The sequence below is a fragment of the Lactuca sativa genome, chromosome 4 (assembly GCF_002870075.4).
Source record: "Lactuca sativa cultivar Salinas chromosome 4, Lsat_Salinas_v11, whole genome shotgun sequence".
Classification (NCBI taxonomy): Eukaryota; Viridiplantae; Streptophyta; class Magnoliopsida; order Asterales; family Asteraceae; genus Lactuca; species Lactuca sativa.
In genome coordinates, this window is record NC_056626.2 from 29,346,474 (window position 1) to 29,369,234 (window position 22,761).

Here is a 22,761-nt window from a genome sequence, read left to right on the forward strand (position 1 = left end):
ATGGTTGACAAGGGATTGATACTTGGACATGTGGTGTCTCAAAAAGGTTTAGAAGTTGACAAGGCCAAAACAGATGTTATTAAGAGCTTACCATACCCGAAAAATGTTCGGGAAGTATGTTCTTTTCTTGGCCATGCAGGTTTTTATCGGTGGTTTATAAAGGATTTTCCAAGATCACGGTGCCGATGTGTCAACTTCTACAAAAGGAGGCCGATTTTGAGTTTGGTGATGAATGTAAGAAGGCATTTGATCTTTTGAAAGACTTGTTGACATCCGCCCCTATTATTCAACCGCCAAATTGGGATCTTCCATTTGAGATCATGTGCGATGCTAGCAATACCGCGGTTGGGGCGGTTTTGGGACAAAAGGTTGACCGAGCACATCATGTCATCTACTATGCATCAAAGACCCCTGATAGGGCACAAGGCAACTACACCACAATAGAGAAAGAGTTGCTTGCTATTGTCTTTGCTTTAGAGAAGTTCCGACAATACCTCCTTGGAACTAAAGTGATCATATATTCGGACCATGCAGCCATAAAGCACTTGCTTACAAAGAAAGATTCAAAGCCGAGGTTAATACGGTGGATGTTGCTTTTGCAAGAGTTCGATATTGAGATCAAGGACAAGAGTGGAAAGGAAAATCTGGTTGCGGATCATCTAAGTCGCATTGTATCGCCCGAAGATGGTATACCAATCTGTGACACATTTCCAGATGTGCATCTATTTGCAGCCAAAGAAGCACCATGGTATGCAGATATCGTCAATTACTTGGTCACAAGTCAATTTCCCCCGGATTCATCCCGTTGGCAAAGAGACAAAATCAAGAAGGAAGCCAAACGATACATATGGGACGAGCCTTACCTTTGGAAGTATTGTGCGGACCAAGTAATTCGCAGGTGTGTTGAGCAAAAAAAGGTACAATCTATCCTTAATTTTTGTCATTCTTATGCTTGTGGTAGTCACTTTGGACCCCAAAGGACAGCTAGGAAAGTTTTAGATAGCGGATTCTGTTGGCCTTCTATTTTCCATGATTCCTATGTTCTTTGTGCACATTGTGAAAAGTGCCAAAAATCCGGATCTTTAAGCTCTAGAAATCAAATGCCCCTTACCCCTATTCTAGTATGTGAGATTTTTGATGTATGGGGTATTGACTTTATGGGACCATTTCCGCCCTCTTTTGGTTGTTCTTATATTTTGTTAGTGGTGGACTATGTGTCCAAATGGGTGGAGGCTAAGGCCACCCATACTAATGATTCCAAAGTTGTGGTCGGTTTCCTTAAGGTATAGATTTTCTCATGGTTTGGCACACCAAAGGCGCTCATAAGTGACCGTGGGACCCATTTCTGCAATCGGATGCTAGAAGCTGTTTTGAAGAGATATGGAGTGACATACAAAGTCTCAACAGCTTATCATCCCCAAACCAATGGACAAGCAGAAGTCTCAAACAAGCAAATCAAAAGTATCTCGGAGAAAACGGTCAACCCAAACCGCAAAATTGGAGCTTAAGGCTAGATGATGCCTTATGGGCATACCGTACCGCCTTTAAAACTCCCATTGGTATGTCCCCATATAGGCTTGTGTTTGGTAAAGCATGCCATCTTCCAGTTGAGCTTGAGCATAAAGCTTTTTGGGCGGTAAAGAAATTCAACATGAGTGAAGATGAGGTGGGAAATAAAAGGAAACTTGATATCCAAGAGCTAGAGGAGATTCGGAATGATGCATACGAAAGCAACCTGATCTATAAGGAGAAAACAAAAGCATACCATGACAGGGCGATCTCCCGGAAGACTTTTATACAAGGACAAAAGGTGTTGCTTTACCACTCAAGATTCAAGCTAATTTTAGGAAAGTTGAGATCGAGATGGGTTGGTCCTTTCGTGGTCACAAGGGTGTTTGACCATGGTGCGCTGGAAATCACAAGCAAGCAAACGGGTAAAACATTCAAAGTCAATGGTCACAGGCTGAAGCCATTTTATGAAGGATTTGAGGTGAAGAATGAAGAGGTTGACGAGTTGGAGAACCCCACATACCAAGACTGAAGCACACTTGGGGGAAAAGTCGAGCCAACAACTTAAAACAAGGGCTGCTAACCGGGAGGCAACCCGGGGGTATTTCTGTCTTTTATTTAAAAAACAATTTCCATTTCTTTGAGTTTTTTTTTGGTTTTCAATGGTACAAATGCATTTAAACATGATTTAAAATCACCAAACGGACCTAGGAATGCAAAAGTATTTCATTTCAAAGAGAGGGAAATTTTCAAGTTCAAAAAGTGGGGATTAGCATCCAGGGACCAACACAGGTCGTGTCCCTCTTAGCCTTAATGGAACACGGGCCGTGTTCATGTAAAAAAGACCCAAATTCTTCCAGAGACCAACACGGGTCGTGTTGGTTTTGGCCTATAATGGACACGGGTCGTGTCCGTGCAAAAAGTACCCCAAATTCTTCCAGAGACCAACACGGGTCGTGTTGGTTTTGGCCTAGACCCAACACGGGTCGTGTTCGTCCTTAACTCAACATAAACCCCTCAACACGGGGCGTGTCCATTAGGCCTGCGGCGACACGGGTCGTGTCCGCGCAGCAGTTCTGGCCCTTTTTAAAGAAAAAAAATCGGTACTTGACCTCATTTATCCCCACTTTCACTTTCTAACAGCCCCTCTCTCCCAACAAAAAACCTTAGGTCCGATTTTCATTAAAACCTTTCAATTTCTTCAAGATTCTGGCTTCCATCTACGAAAAGGTTTGATTTTCATCATCTACACTTCATCTTCTCCATCTTAAACACCATTTTCTTGCATTTTAATGGTGGATTTGGGGGTTTTGACAAGCCCTAGATCCGAAAATCTCACGTGATTTTGGTGTTTCAGTGTCTTAATCTTCAAAAGGGCAAGCTTGGGGAGCTTAAGGAAGATCTTTTCCGTCAAGAACAACAAAATCCCACACCCGATTCGGTAAATTCCTCCCAACTCTTAACTTTTGGATTTTGTGTTCTTGAGTCAAATTACTTGAAATTGTGGTCTATTTGGACTTGATTCTTAGTAGGAAATATTTGAAAACCAAATTTCCCGCGAAATTTTGGTAGCCAAATTCGAAGTTGACTGGACCCGTCAACAGTTGACTTTTTGACATTTTGACCTATTGACTTTTAATTTGTCCTAAATTTGACTATGGAAGCTGCATCTTCCAAAAGACCAAGACAAACCAAATCATCCGCCCGCCGTCGGAAGCCTAGGACTCCATCACCTCCATCTAGATCCCCATCACCTCCACCTAGGTCCCCAACACCCCAGCCGACCCATCTCATTGTGGTGTCGTATGTCTTGGCCCAGTTCAACAGGGTAAACTTGACTCATTCTTTAAACGGGGTCATGTCATCCAAAAATTCGTGCATGTTCCATCTCTAAAAGAGTTGCATGTTTACAATCAAGTCAAAACCCTGTTTCGCAACATAGGGTGGCACGGCTTGTTGAGGGTCCATGAATTGAGCTATAAAGTCCCAACAGCTGAGTTTCTATCCTCAGTTTATTTGGACCATGGGATCCTCTACTTCCGTCTAATGAATCAAGACTATGAGATCTCTTTGGATCAAATCAATGCCATTATGGGGGCCCCAATGGAAAACACATTTGGCCCCACTGACCCAATTCAAGGATACTTTGACTTGACATGGTGGACCCAACTCACCCAACAACACCCATATGTCTCTAGCGCTGCCAAAGCCTCATCACTTATCCATCCCGTGATGAAGGTAGCCCATAGAACCATTGCTTCGCTCGTCACCCCTAGAGAGGAGCGAAGCACCATCAGCGCGCTAGAACTCAAAATCCTCTATGCAATGACCCATCCCGAGAATAACCTCATTCCTCATTATGGTCGGTTAGTGTGCCACAAGCTCATCTGCCTGAGCACATCCTGATCGGGAAAGATTGTTTGTGGGGGTATTGTCAGCATGCTCGCCAAGAGCGCCCAAATCCGAGCCCCATACCCCGCTCCCCATCAGCCACTGCCGGGTGAGCCTTATTTCACCACTACTGTCCTTGAGTCCATGCGACTCTTCCGTTCGGCAAGCGATGGCACACACCATTGGACCGTGGGTCAAAATCATGATCCAAAGCTCCTCATCACACCAGAAAATAAAGGCATTCTTGATTTTTGAAATCCCATTCACATGACCGATTGGCAAATCATTCCATACATCTTCCCCCACTCATACTCCACCGAGGTAGATGAGAAAAGTGAAGCAAATGAGGAAGATGGTAATGATGATGGAGAGGAGGAGGAGCCCCACCATGCTTCTCCCACCAGTGGTGCCAGCTCATCTCATTTTGCTGCACCCCCGCCTTATCATCAGCAGTATATGGATGAATTCCAGTCAATCCATACCCGCCTCGACACCTACCAGCAAGATATTACAAGCCTGACCCAGAATTTTTCCACCTTCACCACTCAGTACGCTCGGGATCAAGAGCGTCAACGCAAACATGAGGAGGACTTCTGGGCTTGGACCTGAAACCCCAACTACTATCCTCCTCCTCCACCTCCGTTTTAGGTTGTTCCACCTCTCTAAGCATCGGGGACGATGCTTATCTTTAAGCTTGGGGAGGGGTAGACTTGTATATTAGGTTCACTCATACTCATGCATGCATTTTCTTATTTTCAAAATTTTTATTTCATTTTTTTCAAAATTTTTATTTTATTTTATTCTCTCTTATTTTCTCTTTTCTATTTTATTTTCTTATTTTCATTTTCCTTGAATTTGTTTTTCTTAAAAAAAAAGAAAAAAAAAAAGAAAAAAAAAAGAAAAAAGTGTACGAGATGATGACACTCTTTACATACAATTGCTCCATGAAATGAAAGAATTCTGAGGCGACCGGATAGTTACCGGAAGCGTAGAATCAGCTGTCATAACTAGGAGACCCAAACACCGTAATTCGAGACCCTAGCCTTAGATAATAAAAAGAATTTATATTGAAACGTTTTTTGGGCGGTAATAACAACTTTAGGATGATTTGCTTTTGAATGTTTAAAAAGAATCTTTATCGGTAACTCTGAACCCACAGAACACGGACCTATTTGTTGACACGCGTTACCCCCGCGGTAACAGAGAGCTTAAGTATCAGACCCACACAGTCAAGAAAGAAGGAAGGGTACAACTGTCATATCTAGTACCCTAATCAGATTTTCAAATGCGAAAACGAAGAAATCTAAAGAAATTCCAAAAATGAAGATTGAAGAATCCAAATTCAAAACGAAGTACAAATCAAAGTTCAATCAAATCAAAAGCCAATTCAAGTCAAATCTGGCGAATGACGAACTGCGTGATATGATACTTGTGGCTCACGAACAAGTGAAAGCATAGGAGCTTGGCCCCTTAGGATGGGCTCACTGTTTCAGCGAAAGTTGATTCGCCGTGATGGGTTCTTAAGGATGCGTCGATTCTGATTCTTGGCCATCTAGTCTTAAGGACATGAAATCCGGACTATGTTATTTTCGCCCATAAAGCTTAGTAAGGTATAAAGATTAAATAAAACTTTGGTTGGATTATTGGGTTACACCATTTCGGGTCTTCCTCACATTGAGAGTCTGTGATATGTGGAAGGAAACGGGATGGTTGCCAAGGTATCAATGATCGAAGCCCTGTCGATGTAAAGTCTGATCGTACCTTTATTTAGTTACAAAGGTACATATTTTGTGTTTGTTCTTAATCTTCTTTTCTTTTGCTTCATTTTGTTTCTCAAGTGCATTTTGTACATACCTTAAATTTTCATGGCATTACATTGCATGCATTCATTCTTAACCGTTAGGATCCTTCATCCCCTTTTCGTTCTAAGTTTCTTTTTGTCATCCAGAAGTTTTGTCTGTTTCTTGTTCTTTCTTGAGGACACGAAAGGTCTAAGCTTGGGGAGATCTGTTAGGTGCATTTTGTGCACCTTTTTGCACAACTTTTAGCCCTTTTTTATGTATGTCCTTAGCATAATTTCGTTGTTTTTATTGCATTTTAGCATATCTAGGTTAATTTCTTGAACAACCTTATTTGCACTCTTTCATGTCCTTTTCAGGTGAACCGGAGGTTGGAGCGCGCTTTTGGAGGTGCTAGGGAGCGTTGGTGAAGATTGTAGGACGATTAGGCGAGAATCGGAAGAATTAGAAAAATCAAGTTTGGACGAGCATCCAGAGGGCAACACGGGGCGTGTTGGGTTTGCCTTAGAATCCAACACAGGGCATGTTTGACTTTCAAGCATTTTTTTTACTTCGATGAACACGACCCGTGTCCATCCAGCCTATATGGACACGGGGCGTGTCGGGCTAGTTGGGCATTTGTGAGCATCGTACTTCAAATTTGGAATCGAGAACTGAAGGGTTGGTTTACACTCAACACGACCCGTGTTGATTTGCTCTATTTCAAAACAGGGCGTGTTCGACTTAAAAACTGTCTTTTTGGCAGTTTTTCCTCTTTTCTTATTACGGGAATTAGGCCATTTTGGGGGGAAGCAGAGCAGAGAAAAAGCATTTTTGGGAGAAGGAGTTGAACTTTTTAGCAAGGATTATCCGTTAAACATTTGGAAACATTTTGATTGCATATTTGTAAGCATTTTAATTCTTGATTTCATCTTCTAGATTTCTGGTTTTGTTCTAGTCATGTGTGGCTAGAATCCTAATTTTTCCAACTCATCTTTTGACTTTCTAGTTGTGAATCTAATCTGATGACTTGATGTTTGTTCTTAATTTCTATCTAATGAATTTGATTTTGCTTCAATCGAATGTTTGATTCTAATTGTGATTCTTATTGGTCATTTGAATTAGGGTTAGGTCACTCCAGTTATCTCTTTTACAAAATCCGTAATTGTTTTGTGAAATTGAACAAGTAACAAGCATTAAATTGATCTCTATTGAATGAATTTAGTGTAAATCTTATTCATACACTTTTACACTCCCGAGCTTATGATGAGTATTGGGTGTTGTTGGGAACATTCACATAAAACTTCATGCAATCTTCCAATCTAATTCTAAGAGCTTGTTTAGATTAGGTTAGTAAGGTTAGGATTAATCAAAGAGCTTGTTTTGGTTAATTAATGTGGTGAATGGAAAGTGTTAGAGCTTGTTAACACTTTCAAATACCAATTTAGATAGAATGAGACAAAAGTCTTGTCATCTTGGATTCACATCGTTGAACTGTCATACATGAAGTTGGAGTCTTTATAATATTTGAATTTAATTTACTCATTCAGCCAATTACTTGTGATTTTACTTTATTTGTCTAATCATTGCATTCTAAACCCCCCTTATTACTGCTGGTGAACAAGTACCTTACGCAAAAAGGGTATGGATTGATTGTCCCGTGTCTCTGTGGATCGACCCTACTTGCCTATGCTACTTTTTAGTGCAATAGAGTAGTGTTACTCAGGAGTATATCATACCCCTATTATTTTTTGGGTCTGACACCCCTAACAAGTCACGTACGCACACTTCAAATAAAACAAAACCCTTCGTTTCATTCTTATGGACGACAGCTCGACAGTCGACACAAACTTGCAAAGGGAATACGACACTGAAGCTGAAGTCCTGAATCGTCATCACAATTCTCAGTTTCTCACTATCGCACAGAATGGAATTAAAAAAGTACATAACATATTATAATGATTTGTATTGTTATTATATATATACTTGTTAATTGTATGGAGTATTTTCCTACCCGATTCTTTATTAAACAAACCAACATGTAAAAATAAAAAAATAAAAAAATAAATTATCAATAAGTATCATTTAAGAAATTTTCAGCTATACCTGACCCGACCTCAAAATTGAATACCCGAAACTCGAAAACCCGAATTATAATATAGGTCGGGTATCGGGTATTATTTTCTTAAGGAAATACACGTTCTACCCGACCCGTTCTTACCGAAACCCAAAAATTTTACCCGTTCGACACCCCTAATCCAGCATACACATCATCTTGGGGAGCTTCTGGAGGTATAAAGTTCATACCTTGGTTATCTATTTCTTAGATCTCTTCTTAAGCTTGTTTTAGTCATTTTAGTCCCTTTAAGTTGGTCTTGAAGAGTTTAGACCATTTGAGATGTCAATATTGTAGATCTGGACGTTTAGTGGATTCCTAAAGCTTAAAGGTACAAACTTTATGGTGTTTGTGACCTCCATGCAAGTATTAAGTCATTTATCAAGCTCTTTTGAGCTCTAGGACCTTACTAAGCCTTGCATGCACGTAAAGTTGGTAACTTTACGTGATAAACCACTTTAAGGAGATCAGATCTGAGTCTTGGGGCTAATGTATTAACCAATTAAGAGCTAAAAAAAGCAAAGTTGGCACATCTGAGGAGTACGCTAGGTGTACAAGCTTGCATGTGTAGCGTACTGGCCCTTAAGCGTTTAAGCTTAGCGTACAAGCTGAGTACACCCTGCGTACTCAGCAGTGGGCTGCGGTGTTGGGTATCGTTTTGGACCATAGGAGTTTAAGGTTGCACGTTGGGCCACCAGAGTATCGTTTTTGGCCTTGTGGGCTATATAGCCCTTTGTTATCAATGGACCGGTTATGGTTAGGCCCATTAAAGGGAAAGGATTTTGGGCCTCATTTTAGGAGTTTGGACTTAGCGACTTTGGACCCATAATTTAGGTTTTGACCTAATTCTGATTAGGGTGATTTGTGTTCAATCAGTGTGAGATTGCCGAAGCGGTAGTCGAGCAGTTATTATTATCAGCACATTGAGGTGAGTTTCTTCCATGTATTATGGGTCGAAGGCACCAAGGCCGGCCCATTATCTGGCTATGTAGTATGCTAGTTATTGTGCGATACATGTTGTGACTGGGTTGAAACACACCCCAGGGCGGGGCCCAATACGACATGACGGGTTGAAATATACCCTAGGGCGGGGCCCACTGTGATATGTTTGGGTTGAAATATACCTCAAGGCGAGGCCCCCGGGTGGGGCCCATACTTGCTTTTGGGTTGGAATGAACCCCAAGGTTGGGCTGATTTGTATGACTGGTATGTGTTATTTTGGGAAAAGTCACTAAGCGTTAGCTTACAGTTTATATGGTGATTTCAGGTACTTCCGGTTCTAAGGGGAATGACCCGTCTTGATGGCGCAACATTCACTCTCCACCATTTTCTGCATTCACTGTTATTATCACTTTGATGATTGATATGATGATGATTATGTATTGGATTTTGGAATCAAACTCATGATTGTAAACTTTATTTTAAAATGAAAAATTTTCTCCTAGTTTTTGGGTTGTTATAATTCAAGATTTCTATGATGCTATGTTAGATTTATGGGATCAATTAAAAGATTTTACGCCTTATATTGCTAAGAGGGAAGAACAACATTTGGTCCAATTTTAATGGCATTGTGTTATGATTTTGAAGGCCTATGTGAAACGATTCTTCATCATTCCCTCTTCCCTTAACGGATTCCGTTATTCATGATCTGATTGCAGAGGAGACTCGTATCAAATCTCATGCGGATAAAGGGTCTAATGTAACTCCCACTCGTACTTCCACTCATGTTGTGTTTTTTGTTCCCACTAATCAGTCTTGACAAACTCAAAGGGTTGGTTATCATGAGTATGCCTTCTTCAAACAAAAGAAAAATCGTTGGATAGATCAATGTCCATTGTTACTTAACAAGAATAAGCCTAGTCATCATGGACAACCGCATAAGTCTGCTCATTAAAAGTTTCAGCCACGTTCCTTTGGTGCTCCTCCATGGACACCTCGCCTTCCACAGTTTACTATTGTTGTTGCTACGCAATCAGTTGACACCGAGTCTGTAAGTAACACATCACCTTCTGTGTTGGATCCCAAGGTTTTTGAGAGTTTTAGACAATATTTCACTTCTAATCCAACTGTCATGTCTGCATCTATGACTCATTCCGGTCCTATTTCATCTGGTACCTCAGGTATTCCTGCATCTTAGTGGATTTTAGATTCTGGTGTAATCAATCACATGTCTCCTAAATTTGTCATGGTTTAATTCTTTGTCACAAATTTCATCTATTTATGTTATGTACTCTAGTGATACATCTATGACAGGTAAGCATGTTAGGTCTTATTGTAACCACCATATTTCTGTTGGATTAGGTGTCTAAGTCCATAACTATAATTGGTATGTACTTGAATTGATAGCAGCACAGTCCTTTTGGGTTGCCCTCAAACCTAGCAATCGGACAAGGAAATTATGAAATGAGAGATATTAATTTATTATAAGATTAATAAATTAATATAAATGAATTTTTTAATATGTTAAAAGATTAATATATTAATAAGAAATCATTTTGTTTAATTAATTGTTAGCCAGAAATTAATTAGAATTAATTTTGGGGTTAAAAGAATTAATTATAAAGTGCAGGGACTAGTTTGCAATTATCTAATAGTTGAGTGGAAGGCTCTAGAACCCCCTTGGATAAGGGTGGATGGAATCTTTAGGGGAAACCCTAATAATTTCGTCCATAGGGGCTTGGATAAGGCCCTTGGGTTTGCTTAGGCCCTAAGCAAAGGATAACTAGGGTTTCCCCTAAACCCTAGATCCCTCAGCTATATAAGGAGCCTCCAGGTTCATGTTTTGGTCACTCTTTCTTTTGAAGAAACCCTAAGGGCCGAAATTTTCCATACTCCCTCTCTCGTCTCTCTTGTACTTTTCTTCTTGCTAGTTTGGGTGTGATTCCATTAGAGGCATTACACTTGTGGTGCTAAGCTTCCAAGAAGATCAAGATCAAGATCAAGGGAATTATCAATTGTTTGCTATAACAATTGAAAGGTATGTTAATGTTAAACCCTAGTTTGTTAATTTTGAAATTAGCCTCTCTCCTCTAGGGTTCTTGTTTTGCAATTCAAAGTTGTATGTTCAATAGTTAAAACATAGATCCAAAGTAGGTTGCATGTAAACTTAGGAATTGTTTTCTAGTTTATTTGTTTTACCCAAAACCCATCAGTGGTATCATAGCCATTGTTTGTTTTAAATTGAATTGTTATAATTGTTGAATTGCAAATTAGGGTTTATAGCTATTAAACCCTAAAGGCCATTTTTTCGATTTTTAGGGTTGTGGATCAAAGGGTTTTCGAAAACCCTAGCCACCAAAGAACCCTAATCGAAATTAGGGTTAGGGTTTTGAAAACCCTAGCCTCCTCCCTTAAAATTTCGAAATATGCTATAAAGATTAGGGTTTCTTTGTTTTGGATAATAGTTGCCTTATTGGATAATTGAGATAAATAAGGAAATTATCCTATCTTCATATTTTTGAAATCTAGAAGGGATATGGATTAGGATTAAATTAATTGTTTAATTTAATTAGATAATCCTTACAAGATTTAATAAATTAATTAAAAGTTAATTAATAGATAAATATTAAATCTAATTAATTGGTTTATTTAAATTTAAAAATTTAATAGTTTAAATTTCGAAAATCTATATAAACCCTTGGAGTTTTAAAATGTTTTAAAACACACCTTATATATATATATATATATATATATATATATATATATATATATATAAATATTATAATTAAAAGTTAAATATTATATATGTATAAGAATATGGTCAGTCAAATCGCTAGTATGTCTCATTCACGAAGCTAGTCTATAAGGGGGGTATAAGGAAACTGCCTATAAAATGGTAGTTGAATAGGTGTCCACTCTCACCCACCGCTTCCTTGATTAGTGGAAGGTCGTTAGCAGAACGAATTTGATAGGACAACTACTTCTCATTAAAAGTATAATGCTATTAAAGAAAGTACTAGAACATTATTTTCAAAATCCCAACTCTAGTTACTTTAGAAAAAATGTGAAAAGTATGCTAATCCATGAAATTGCACATTATGCTTTATTGGTCGTTAGTGGAGCGTGTGTGGTTAACCGGAACACTAAAAGGCACTAATAAAGAGTAGTAATGGGTATCTTATAATTATCATTTTGATGGAGCGTGTATGGTTTACCGGCACATCAATAGTTAATGATAAAGACAATAAGGTTACCAAGCACATTTGCATGGTTATTCACATCTAGTTTGTGATCCTCGGTATCCCAGTCACAAATAGTAGAGCATAATCCAAGATTAAAACATGCCATTAACTAGTTTTAATGTATCTCAAAAGAATTAGGAATTTCACTTCGTTTATCTTGTCTAATGGTGGAATTGGTGAATCGTCATTCACCTACCGTATGAGATTTGAACTTGGATCTCGGCATCCCATTTCTAAGTTGTAAATCGTCATAGTTGGATCCTAACCTTGATATGATATCTTTGGGTTATTATATTGAGGTGTCTTGAAATCTAACTATAACTATCCTTCTTTTCAGATGTCTACTCCTGGAAACACTTCTGCTTCATCATCCTCCAGCCACAACTTCTCTTTACTCAACATCTGCTCCAAAGTCGTTATGGATGGCTCGAACTATAACGATTGGATGCGTAACATCAAGATGGCGCTTAGATTCGAGGACAAAGAGTATGTCCTTGAAAAGGAGCTCAGAGAACTTGATGAGTCCAAAGCCACTCCCGAAGAGTATGCTGCCTACAAGAAACACTATGATGATGCTACCAAAGTGGCATGCATCATGGTTGCAACCATGTCCCCAAAATTGCAGAGGTACTATAAGGACTACTGGCCTTTTGAGATGAACAAGGACCTTATGGAAAAGTACCATAAGCGAGCTCGTCAAGAAAAGTTTGAGGTAGTCAGTCACTCATGGCTTGCAAGATGAAAGAGGGGGAATCGATTGTATCTCATGTGCAAAGAATGCAACGCTACATAGAGCGTTTGGTCAAGCTCAACATTCACTTCGATGAGGAATTGGCCATTGACATGGTCTTGAACTCATTGCCTGATTGTTATGGTCAGTTTATCTTAACTTACCATTTGAACAACACTGAGCAGACATTGGCCCAATTGCACAACTTGTTGCAGACATCTGAGGCAGGGATGAATGGTAAAAGTATACCCTCCACACCTGCAAGTGCCCCTGTCTTGGCCATTGGAAAAGGAAAGGGGAAGAAGAGGAAAGGTCCTCCCAAGCAAAACTGGAAGAGCAAGGCTCAAGCTGTGTCATCTAGTAATGGCCCAAAGGCTAAGCCCAATGGTTCCACTCCCCATGTTTCTGATCCAAAAGAGGCTGTTTGCTTTTACTGCAATCAAAAGGGGCATTGGAAGAGATCTTGCCCACAATATCTGCAAGATATCAAGGATGGCAAAGTGAAGCCATCCTCGGCAGGTATTTACACTATTTCATCTAAAAACTCATTATCTCCTCATTCATGGGTCCTTGATACAAGGATGTGGTTTTCACATCTGTTCTGATTTGCAGGGGCTAAGGGAAAGTGAGGAGATAGAGCGAGTTAGGATAAACTTGATCATGTGAAACAAGAAGTCATCACCAGTAACCAAGATCGGAGTTTATCAACTTTTTCTTAGTAACGATGTTAGATTAGACTTAATAAATTGTTGCTATTCGTCTGAGATGACGAGAAACATTATTTCATTTCATGCATTGTTCAAACAAGGTTTTAAATATTCTTTTAATGATTTGAATGGTTCAATTTCTGTTTATAAGAATGGTGTTTTTATGTTTGAAGCTTTACCTTGTGATGGCGTGTATAAAACAGTGACTTGTGTTTATAGCTTAGGAAATAGTGTACTTAATATTGACTTGTCTAATAGTGTAGACAAGGCATGCTTGTGGCATTGTCGTCTTGGACACATTAACAAGAAACGCATAGCCCAACTCCAAAAGGATGGAGTGTTGGAATCATTTGACCTAAAATCAGATGATATGTGTGAGTCTTGTCTTTTGGGAAAGATGACAAATCACCATTCACAGGGTCTTGTGAAAGAGGTGAAGGTCTGTTGGATCTCATACACACATATGTGTGTGGGCCCTTCAGATCAACCACAAGGGATGCTAATCGATTCTATGTGACTTTTACTGACGATTATAGCAGATATGGTTACATCTACTTGATCAAACATAAGTCAGAAACCTTTGAAAAGTTCAAAGAGTTTAAGAATGAAGTTGAAAATCAATTGGGCAAAAAGATAAGGATACTTAGATCCGATAGAGGTAGGGAGTATCTTAGTACCGAGTTCAACGACTATCTGAAAGAATGTGGGATAGTCTCACAATTGACTCCTCCTAGGACACTACAATTAAATGGTGTAGCTGAGAGGCGTAATCGAACCTTGTTAGACATGGTTCGTTGTATGATGAGTCGTGCCTCGCTTCCTATTCACTTTTGGGGGTATGACTTAGAGATAGCCGCCCACATCCTCAATCTTGTCCCTACAAAGAAGGTTGCCAAAACACATCACGAAATGTGGATAGGGAAAGTCCCCTCATTAGCACATAATAAAGTCTGGGGTTGTGGAGCTTTCGTAAGACGAGAGACTTACGACAAGCTAGCAGCTAGAAGTGAGAAATGTGTTTTCATTGGTTACCCAAAGCAGTCTTTTGGATATTTGTTCTACAGACGTAGTGAGAACGTGGTGTTTGTAACTCGAATAGGAGTCTTTCTGGAAAGAGAGCTCATATTCAAAGAGGACAGTGGGAGTACCATTGACCTTGAAGAGATTCAAGAGTCAACCAATGAAGGAACCTTAGATGACACTAGCACTCAACCAGAGGAAACAATTTCTGTTGAACCGATTGATAAATCATTACCTCTTCGAAGATCCACTAGGGTGAGTGTGCCGCCTGAGTTGTATGGTTTTCATATTACTTCAGATGGTGACACATTCATAAGTGATAGAACACTGGTAAACTTAGATGAACCAGTCACTTATAAGGAAGCAATGGCAGACCCAGAGGCTTCCAAGTGGAAAGAGGCAATGGACAGCGAGATTAAGTCCATGTATGACAACCAAGTTTGGAATTTGGTTGATTGTGCACCAGGTCGTAAGACAGTTGGGTGCAAATGGATCTTCAAGAAGAAGACAGAAATGGATGGGAATGTGCATACATTCAAGGCTCGACTGGTTGCAAAAGGTTTCACTCAAACCCCAGGGGTTGACTATGATGAGACTTTTTCTCCAGTAGCTAAGATTAAATCTATTAGGATATTGCTCGCCATAGCTGCCTTTCATGACTATGAAATCTGGAAGATGGATGTCAAGACTGCCTTCCTTAACAGGAAGTTGGCTGAGGATGTTTACATGAGTCAGCCAGATGGTTTTGTTGATGCAAAGTTTCCCAATAGAGTATGCAAGCTTGAGAAATCCATTTATGGATTGAAACAATCATCTCGCAGCTAGAATCTTTGCTTCCATGAGAAAGTCAAAGAGTTTGGTTTCTCTAGAAGTGAAGATGAGTTTTGTGTGTATATCAAGGCTAGTGGGAGTATAGTAACTTTTCTGGTGTTATATGTCGATGACATATTACTCATTGAAGTTAAGTCTTGGCTTGGAAAGTGTTTTGCCATGAAAGACCTAGGAGAAGCCGCTTATACTCTTGGGATTAGAATATTGAGAGATAGAAAGAAGAGACTAATTGGACTTAGTCAGAGCACATACTTGGATAAGGTACTAAAGAGGTTTAGTATGGAAAATTCCAAGAAGGGAGATTTACCTATCCAGAGCAATACCAAATTGAGTAAGACTTAATGCCCGAGTATAGATGAGGAAATAGATGACATGAGTCGTGTACCTTATGCTTCCGCTGTCGGATCGATCATGTACGCAATGACATGTACTCGCCCTGATGTGGCCTTTGCTTTGAGCATGGTCAGTCGCTATAAAGGAAACCCGGGTAGAGCTCATTGGATAGCCGTAAAGAATATACTCAAGTATTTGTGAAGGACGAAGGACTGGGTCCTTGTGCTTGGTGGCAATGATACTTTGAGAGTAGATGGTTACAGTGGTGCCAGCTTTCAGACGGATAGAGATAACTTCCGTTCTCAGTCGGGCTGGGTATTTTTACTGAATGGAGGAGCAGTTACTTGGAAGAGTTCCAAGCAAGATACGGTGGCTGATTCTACTTGTGAATCAGAGTACATAGCAGCAAGTGAAGCGTCGAAAGAAGCAGCTTGGTTGAGGAACTTCATCGGGGATCTCGGAGTTGTTCCAACCATCCAGGAGCCTATGGAACTGTTCTGCGATAATGAAGGAGCGGTTTCCTTGACAAAGGAACCGAGAGATCATGGTAAAACCATACATATCGACAGAAAGTACCATTTCATCAGACATAGAGTAGAAGAAGGCCATCTTATAGTGAAGAGGATGTCATCTGAAGATATCCCAACAGATCCCCTCACAAAGGGTCTGAGTAGGGCTAAGCATATTTAGCATGCTCGGAGCATAGGACTGAAAGATGATATTAGTTTTAGTAGTTAGATTAGTTTTCTGAAACTTGTAACAAAGTAAATGTAATTGACTTTTGGTGATTAAATAATAAAGTATTATTTATAAGATTGGGTTCTACCTTTTGTCAATTGTTTATTATTGTGTTTCATTTTTGCATGTTTTACTTCCCGAATATTAAGATTATTCAAACTCCACAGTCGCTCGTACTTTTGGAAGTAAGTAGTGAATTAAGACTGTCATGAATTGGATTGCAGATTGTCTAAGGATAGACATGGCAATAGATTTGCTGCAACGTTCATGAGTACTCAGAAATTGAGATTTGAGTATTGGATAAACCCTCGCTCAGAGTATTACTTCATGGAATTCATCACAAGTAATACTGAGACGATAATATCTTATAATCTTGAAACGAAGATATATGAGTTGTAATTTACAAGTCGATCATGCATTGGTGATACGAAAACGCATCAGTAACTTGGTGTTATAAAACGTATTGTCATGTATCATTTGAAGAGTAAAAGATACAAGCATACGAGTCAACATTTATTCGTTCCTTTTGCCCTAACCGGAAAAGCGATATCTGTTGCCCCCTCGGTGATTTGGTGTTGACTTATGTGCTGGGTCCAGCCAAGACTAAATTGATGTGTTCAATTAGAAGTCCTACATCATCACAAATCAGGAATTGGGAAACATAGATTCTGGACAAAGAGGTTGATTGCATTCCATGTCTTTTGTCTAGGGATATCTAGCAGAATGAAGGATTATATGATCACTTATCTTAGGACGCGTAACTGACTAGGTCAGAGTTCGGTAGCAGCTTTTTGGAAGCTACAATTTGCTGGTCAAATTTAGAAGGCATACTAGCAATTATAGTTACAGACTTATCCAAGTGGGAGACTGTTGGATTAGGTGTCTGAGCCCATAACTATAATTGGTATGTACTTGAATTGATAGCAGCACAGTCCTTTTGGGTTGCCCTCAAACCTAGCAACCAGACAAGGAAATTATGAAAGGAGAGATATTAATTTATTATAAGATTAATAAATTAATATAAATAAATTTATTAATATGTTAAAAGATTAATATATTAATAAGAAATCATTTTGTTTAATTAATTGTTAGCCAAAAATGAATTAGAATTAATTTTGGGGTTAAAAGAATTAATTATAAAGTGCAGGGACTAGTTTGCAATTATCTAATAGTTGAGTGGAAGGCTCTAGAACCCCCTTGGATAAGGGTGGACGAAATCTTTAGGGGAAACCCTAATAATTTCGTCCATAGGGGCTTGGATAAGGCCCTTGGGTTTGCTTAGGCCCTAAGCAAAGGATAACTAGGGTTTCCCCTAAACCCTAGATCCCTCAGCTATATAAGGAGCCTCCTGGTTCATGTTTTGGTCACTCTTTCTTTTGAAGAAACTCTAAGGGCTGAAATTTTGCATACTCCCTCTCTCCTCTCTCTTCTACTTTCCTTCTTGCTAGTTTGGGTGTGATTCCATTAGAGGCATTACACTTGTGGTGCTAAGCTTCCAAGAAGATCAAGATCAAGATCAAGGGAATTATTAATTGTTTGCTATAACAATTGAAAGGTATGTTAATGTTAAACTCTAGTTTGTTAATTTCGAAATTAGCATCTCTCCTCTAGGGTTCTTGTTTTGCAATTCAAAGTTGTATGTTCAATAGTTAAAACATAGATCCAAAGTAGGTTGCATGTGAACTTAGGAATTGTTTTCTAGTTTATTTGTTTTACCTAAAACCCATCAATTTCTCCCCTCGATGTTATTCCCAAACTCACAATGAATCTTGCTTTGGTCAGTCAGTTGTATAAGTCGGGTAATTAGGTGTTGTTTTCTGATTTGGTGTGTGTTATAAATGATCAACACACCCAAAATCTTATTGGGATTTGCCATAGGGTGAAGGAAATTTATGTCTTGGAATCAAAGTGTCTGTTGTTGCTGCCTCTAGCATTGACTTGTGTTCGTTTGATTTGAGTCTTTTGTTATCTCAGTTCTTTCTTTGTCATTCTCGTTTAGGACATGTGTTTGTATCACGTTTATGCTTCTATGATCTATTGGTGTTTTGGGTCATTTAAACACTTGTAATATTTCGGATTGTAGTGGTTGTAAACTGGAAAAAAAAATTGTTTTACCTTTCAGTAAAAGTATATCTTGTTCTATTGCTCATTTTGATATTATTAATTCTGATGTGTTTTTGAACTTGCACCAGTTTCTACAATGGGTCGCTCGACCTATTATGTATCTGTCATAGATGATAGGGATGTCAAAAAGTCCCGTGGGACCCCGATCACGTGGGGCCCCCCGTCCCGTATGGGGGCATTTGTTGAAAAAAATCGGGGGCGGGGGCGGGGACGGGGGCAAGGTTAACCCCCGTTTTAATTTCAGGGGCGGGGGCGGGGGTTGGTAGTCCCGTCCCGAAACCCCCGTGGGGGCCCCGTTAATAAATTATATAAATTGACATATATTAGTTATATAAATATAATAAATAATAAAATGATTTTTACAAACAAAAATTCAATAAAAAACATGTTTTTAAGTTGTTTGTATGTAAAATTATGATATAAATATTTATTTGTTACCCAAAAAATAGTTTCTTTTAACCCAAACAAGAACTTATTTTAGCCCAAATAAGGTAGCCCAAAATCAATCGGGGGCAGGGGAACGGGGGCGGGGGCGGGGAGCAGAAAGTGAATTCGGGGGTGGGGGCGGGGGTGGAAAGGATGGAGATTTCGGGGGCGGGGGCGGGGGCGGGGGATGCAATCCCCGTCCCGTTTGCCCCCGTTGACATCCCTAATAGATGATTATACTTGCTATACCTGGATTTATATTATGAAACACATATATGATTTCCTTGGTATTTACAATAATTTTAGAGCTTTTGTTAAAACACAACATTCAACTATGATAAAGCGTTTTAGGTGTGACTTAGGGGAGAATATACCTCTAACGATTTTACCCGGTTACTTGCTTCTAATTGTACCATACATCAATCCTTGTGTACTAACACTCACCGGCAAAACGTTGTGGTAGAATGGAAACACCATCATATTGTTGAGATGACCCACTCATTGCTTTTGTCCGCGCAAGTCCCTATTACCTTTTGGGCAAAAGCAAATTTAACTACTGTTGATATGATTAGTCATATCCCTGCTATGCAAGTCCCTGGTCACCTACCAGACTACTCTGCTCTATGAGTTTTTGGATGCATTTGATTTGTTCTGAGTCCTCATGTTGAGCGGAACAAATTGGGGACAAAATTTGTTATATGTGTATTTTTGGGGTATGGTATTGGACATATACCAACTTGTAATGTCCCAAAATTTCAAATAAAATTAAATTTTTTAAAACAGTTACATTTATTAAAATTCCCATTCAATCCATTACTTAACCAAAACCATTAATTTCAACATCCAAATTAATATTTCAAAACATACTTTTAAAAAATAAATCCATTTATGACTCAGTCAATAGCGAAATAATACTAGTAAAAAAAACTCATATCAAGTGTCTGTGACAATGACTCAATCTTCAACCATGCCGGTGTACAGTCAAGCTAAGCCCGTACCCTTATTCGTACATAATGTACCTGTAATACTCATTTATAAATGAAAGGGTAAGCACAAAGCTTAGTGAATTCCAACACAACATAACAACAGAAGCATTATACCCTACTCATACTTATCATGCCATTAACAATCATAAAATCATACATATAGTATAACATCAAAATCACACAACCCATGCCTATTTAGGAATATATCTTCAACAACCCCCAAATAAGGATTCAACATTATGCCTTTAGTCCACAGACTCGGTGTCTCCACCTTCAGTCCCCCTGACTCGACATAATGGCCTTCGGTTAGTCTGAGTCGATACAAGGCCTTTAGTTAATTTGTTTGGCATTATGGCCTTCGACCCCAAATATATAATGTATATACAATCCATGTAACAATAAGACCATCAAAGATAATTCATACAATAAGTATCATATTAACTATTAGTCATATAGTTCCTAGTATCACCCGACCTAACAGTAGACATATAATACCCTAAGGTTATGAAGTGAGGAACTCATCTCCAACTGTAAAATCACCCTCCAAAGTAGCCTGGTGATGTGTGTAAAATGCACTAGTTTTAATCCTACTAACTTGAACACAAAGACAAACACACGAAAGGCAGTGTACCTATCGATTAGCAGTTTAGTTCATGTAAGTATGGTATCGAACACAGGGAACGGTAAACAATTAAAATAAATGCTAATATTATCTAAATAAAACAAGTAATAGAAAGGGGGTTTTATCTAGTTTTCAAGACTAGAAACTTAAACAATTAACTAAAACTTAAACTAAGAAACTAATAGCTAAGCAAATAAAAATCAACTAAATTCAATAATTAAGGAGACTTCTGTTTAGGTTTGAATCATTTATTCATATGGTTGATTTTATGACAAGTGTAATGGATTAACCGACATTGGCTACCGATTAGTGTGATTAGGTTCACGTTCGCTATTACTGATCCTTAGAAAACAAATTAATTCAAGCAGTGATCAGTTGATTAAACCAATGAGTTTCCTAGTTTATTGATTCAGGTTAAATAAGACTTGTAATTAGTTAATCAAATTACTTATTCAATTAACGTCTTGTTGATGGTTCGTCACACAATCTCACACATTAATTTACCCACTTTCTAGTTAATCCTAGTTTCACGTTCGCTAATCCTGGGCACATAACTATATTTTCACATAAATCACATGAGGTTAGCAATTAAGAGATGTTCATGCAGCTTAATTACTTGATAATTAATAGAAAATAGTTATGGTTAATGCATAAGGTTCTTTAATAAGCTTAATAAAACAAAGTTCACCAAATTAAATTAATCCAACCACAAAATCAAACCATAATCACAAAATCATCTATCCTAAACAGAAGGTATGAGTTTTAGCTCATGATTACAACAGAAACAAGCTCAAAAACGAAATCAATTGGTAAAAACATAGTTAAAACAAGAGATTAGGTAAAGAGTAAACTTGATTTTGCCTTGATTCTCCTTAAAATTGAATGTAGGGTTGATTCCTTAGCTTCCCACGCTCCAGAAACACCTTTTGTCGACAATTGGCCTCCAAGGGTTTTTCTGTATGTTAGGGTATCGGGCAGGAATGCCCCTTATATCGTGTACGGCAAGTCAGCGTCCAAAAGTGCGAAAGTTCAACGTGAATCGTCGAGTTGAGACCCAACTCATCGAGTCCATTTGGAATAATCATTTTCTCAAAACACGAAAGTTGTCCGAAATTGTGTCTAGTTTTCAGAACATTCTGAATCTTTTCAATCGGAGTTACGGTTCATGAGATATGGCCAAAACACTGACTAAGGTTCAAGCTGTCCATCAACATCATTCTTTCTTCAAAATCCAAGATCCAAGCCTCCAATCGCTAGTTCCACTTCCTTTTCCATCCGAGCATGTCATTGTTGCTGAAAAATGAAATTCTAAACTAATTAAGCACCTTTTGTTCATTAAATGAGACAAAAACAACATAAAGTATTAAGATAATGCATGAATTTTATAACTAAATATGCCTGTATCACCCGGTACCCATTACACCGTGTCAACCTTCAAACTTCCTAATAATAGCAAATAGAGTTAAGTTATGGCAACTTTGATACCCCAAATATACAAATAGCTTACGAGTTAAGTTTCATATTTTTACATCAAAATCATGGTCTGTTCAGGTACTGTTTTTCCCTTCTTAAACTCCATATTTTACAAAATATGTATTACATGTAGGTATTTCATGACGATACCTCTTCAAGGACTACTCACGCCCTCATACGATTTCTACAATTTTTGGCGAATTTTACAAAATTGCCTCACATAGTAGCTCATTTCAGACCAGTCTGAGTAAATGGTCGTTTTCAACCTAGTTAGAGGCATTTACAACTTTCAGTCAAAATTAATGAAATGGAGTAGACTCATATGCGAAGCTTTGGAACTAGTTTCGACCGAAAATGATGATCCATCAATTTTCTATTATTTTTACATAAACGGGATAAAACTGTGGATTTTTCACAAAGATAAAACTTTGGTAATGGTTCAATCCACCCAACCTATTAAGTCCCAAATTCGATTAAGACCCTCCAGGTCTGAAACAAATCATCCATAGGTCCTACAAGAATTTTTTGATCAATGAGAAATAAATCATACCTAGGTTGTTGAGAATGAAAAATCCATACAAGCCTTTCACCCTAAAACATTTTCAACAACCCTAAAACTTATTCCATGATCAATGATATGTAACTCACACTCCTGACCTTTAAATATAAATCCCTTCAGTGGAGACCTTCATATATGTCTTAGGAACCATCACGTAGAATTTTGTGAAGATCCAACGGCAGATCTACGGGGATCGTTCGAACATTGTAGCTAGGTTTTCAAAAAACGTAAATTCTC